Raw genomic sequence first — 4,281 nt, forward strand, 5'->3', positions numbered from 1 at the left:
TGTCCCAACTTCTCAATACTCCTAAGAATAGGACAAGAACTTTTGCAATGCCTTTGATAATCACATAACTTTTCAGTGTTTTAAAATTTGAGGGCGGTTAGGCCACTCGGTCGTTCGATTCTCGTAAGAAAATGCCGTTTTCACTCTGCTGGATTTTATCTTTCGTCCCGACGACTTTGTGGCCTGATTGGCGGTTTGAGTGATCCGATCGAACGGGCCAAATTGGGTATCACAACACTGTAACTTTTAACTTTGATTAAATACAACAAATATAATTTTTTGTTATTACATGTAATATGATTTATTTTCAAAATTGAGTAAATGCGAGTGGTAGTTAACAATTAGCTTTTATCTCTATATTTAATCATGTAAATATGAGACCAATTACACATAATAACTTGTTTGGTTTGACCGAAAAGTTGAGGTAAAAATAGATGTATAAGAAAAATAATGGTGTTTGCTTATGGAGAATAATTAAAGGGGAAATACGATTGGATGTATATGTGATGTGTCAAGTCGTACTAATAACTCGTGAGATTGAACTGAATTAGCGGGTTGTGGAAACAAGTGGAAGACCTGCACAAAACACGAAGGGAATGGGCTGAGTTCTGGCGTCAACATTCCGATAATTAAGTCGGCAGAGTAGGAAAGTCTATATATCAAGAACAAATAGTAATAAATGAACGGTTAAAATATCTGGGATGTCCTTGTATGGGGGTATTTATATTGTGCCCCTCTCCCAATGTATGGCTCCCACCTGTCGAGGCCTAGGATGGTGCCACGTGTCGTTTATCTCTAAAAATCAAAATCTGTTCCCCGATGGGTTGGGCTCTCTTGGACCTTCCTACCCTAGGGCCTCTTTGGGCCTACCCCCATTTGGGTCTTAATGGCCACTTCCATCGCACATATTAAAGCTCGTATCTTTACTCCCCAAAGATTCTTTTTTGGCGAAAAAGGCCAAATTTTGAATGATTTGGGCTTAAATATGAATGATCCAGAGGAGGTGGCCCTTTTTAGCCATCCTTTGGATGGACCGCCTCCTTGGCCGAAGTCCTTTTTATAAAAAGGTGGATTTCCCTTTTCGCCTCAACTCTGTTTATTTGCAAAATTCTGCATTGGCTTTTCGTCCTTGGTGATCTATAGCAAATGTATCCACACAATCCTGCTCATGACCTTCTTTAGGTACATCCCTTTCTCCCTCTGCTTGCATTTATTTATGTGCAATAGGTCTTCTAATAGTATTTCGGACTCTGAATTAAGGTCGAGTTCCTTTTCATCCCTACTCCCTAGTGTATGGAAATTGGGGGCCTTCGATCTCTATAGGCACCAGCTTCAACCCCAGGGATCCCGACCCTGCTAACCATGTTGACTCTCCCAACATAGTGAAGAAGCTAGGATAGATGCTTCCCTTTGTATTCGATCTTCGCTTAAGGTTAAAAATATACCCTAAATTAGGCGCAACTATCATATCCCCTCTACACGCCAAGTAATGATCATCCCCCATCAAATTGCTTGATCTTTACATCTGCCCTTGTTGGAACCAAGTCTCCAATTTCCCATCGATGACCATATTATTATCAACCATTTAGGAATTAGTCCTACTCAACTCGTTCCCAACGCTATGAGGAATATCCTATGTTTCATCATCCTGATGCAATATTTTGATCAGGACACCTCCTTTCAGAATATTTGGGCATTATTTATCATGTCCTATTCCACTAGGTCACAAACTTCGGGCTTCTTCTATATAAGTGCTCATTGGGATATTGGATTCATAGGTAATCTTCTCAACTCCGTTGGGTTGTGGAAAGACAAATTCTTCTATCTCCAAAGCCCCTCTTGGTCGTATCTGGAATGTTCCCCTCGATTGGTTTTTCCATAAATTTATGTTTCACTAGCTAAATGCTCATACATGGGATGAGAATTTCGTGGAAAATGTTCTAACTGACCATTGGTTTGATGCTGAGGAACTTCTAACAAAAGAAGTTCTCTAGTTGGTTCGCTTGACCCCGACGAATATTCGCCTTGATAGGAGCTTGGATGATATTACGATGCCTTTACTGCTTACTTCGTCATTTTCCTCAAATCACTCTTTTTCTTATTTTAGATATAGCCACCTGAGTTGTGATGATGGCGAAAAAAGGTCGACAAAGACAAGCTAAGATGTTAGCCATGGCTCCCGCTGCAGGCATCACTTCTGCTCCTGAGTCTTTGTCCATCCCTCCGATTCCTCAGACTGACACTGTCGAAAAGAACCTCGACCAAGATCCTAATGCCAATACCTTGAGTTCTCATTCCCACATCATTATAGCTGAACCCATTACCGAGCATCCTGCCCCTTCTACTTCTGTTGAGGTAATTAGCTTAACTCCCGGAGTAGACCTATCTCGTAGTGGTGAGGTGGTCACTACCCTTGGTGATGTCCAAGAGCCCAAAATTGAGAATGAGGAGGAACCGACTTTGTGAAAGCGATCTCGTGCTTCTCTTTCCCATGTTTCCCCTCTTGAAGGCTCTCACGATAAGTTCCAGGAAATAAGTTTGTGCAAGAGAAGTCCAAGCCTCGGAAGGAACAAAATCCTAGTCCTGATGTCGGTGATCCAGAGAGGCTCCAAAGGGAAGTGTTTGGCATGAGGGGGTCCTAATGAAGAAGCCAAGTCCAAGAGGTTGAGTAATTCTCCTCATCACGATCGATCTAGTGCATGCAAGGGAGCCGATGTTGGTAAAGCCCCACTGTGATAACTAATCAGGAGAAAGGTGTTGCTACAGGGGATGAAAGGCCCCGGTCTCCTGTTCACATAGGCGTTCATGCTGTTAGTCACTTGATTGCCAATAAGTTTGAGCAAACTAACAGGCGATTGGAGGTTTGCTATCATCGTTTGAGGAGGGCGAGGGCTGAAATTAGTGACAAACTAAATTTAAGTACTGAACTAGCTCCTAACAAAAAAACCCTTAATTCCTGATTGGCTGGTGTCTGGCAATAGCTTGGTGTTTGACAATTTTGTGGGGGAGACTTCTTTTGAATTATATAAGGCATGCCTCTTTCCCAAAGACCAAATAGCCTTGGTAACTCTTCATCACCCTTGACTGGGGATGATGGGGGCCCATCTTCACCATCAAGTACGTCTTATCTCAATATATATTATGCTTCTTGTTTCAATGTTAACTAGTTTCCCTTTCCAGATGATGGGGGTTCTTTATACCCTTAGCCTTCAGTGTTCTTACTGGCGATACAACTATGGGGAGGTTCAAGAATGGATATAGGCTTTAGAAGATGCCAATCAGAATCTCTAAGAGGAATAAAAGAAAAGCTGAACTTGCCGTCTTGAACATAGAAGGTGAACTGGAAAGCGCACAACGAGAACTCTCTTCTCAAGATGCCCTTATAAAAAGCCTGATGAGAGATAAGGTCAATGTCCAATAGAGCTTATCAAAAGTGAGCTTGCGAGTCTTTAAGGTCGGAACTTTTTAACGTTAAAAGCTGATCTCGAGGCCCTTCGAGCTAAGGAGGCCAAATTTTACGAGTGAGGTCTTGCAAAAGGCAAAGAGGATTTTATGAAATCTGTCGAGTATGCGGCATCGTTAAGGCATGCTAGGATGGATGGGGCTTGAGACTTCATGAAGTCTCGTGCTTTGGAGGCACTCATTGTGAAAAGATCTACGGAAGAAGGCTTCATGAGTTTCTACAAGTGCTTGGAGTCAACCGAAGTATCTTAAATTTTTGAAGGATGACTTTAACCCTAGCCCGAATAGCTTTTTCAAGGACCCAAATCTCCAAGATTACCCTGATGGTCAATTGGTTAGTCCCATCTTGGAGGATGGTGAGTTTTCTGAGCTACCCGACTCTTCTCAAGTTGTTCCCATCAGCGACGTGGCTGCCTCCTCTACCACGTCCCATCTAACCTATTTTTCCTTTTTATTAGAATGTAAAAGATGTTTGTTCATAATGGGTAATGATCACTTCAATCTCATCCTGAGTATCGTACCCGTTGGTTTCCTTGGTAATTGCATTACACTTTCTTAGAATTGATCCGACCTTCTCCTACGGTCATAAATACATCTCCCTAACCTATGTTTGTTAAAAACTTAAACCCTTTATCTCTCATTTCAACATGATTAACTTTATTTCATAAGCAATCAACTCATAACAAAGAAACCAATTAAATTTCTTTTTTTCTAGTCTGCTTACCAGAAGATAATTTAGTATTTTCTCCATAACTTAATCTCACCATTCATTACATAATATTTAAATGAATCCCCTTGACTGGCATATAAACTCATTAA

This window comes from Sesamum indicum, linkage group LG10 (assembly GCF_000512975.1).
Source record: "Sesamum indicum cultivar Zhongzhi No. 13 linkage group LG10, S_indicum_v1.0, whole genome shotgun sequence".
NCBI classification, from domain to species: Eukaryota; Viridiplantae; Streptophyta; class Magnoliopsida; order Lamiales; family Pedaliaceae; genus Sesamum; species Sesamum indicum.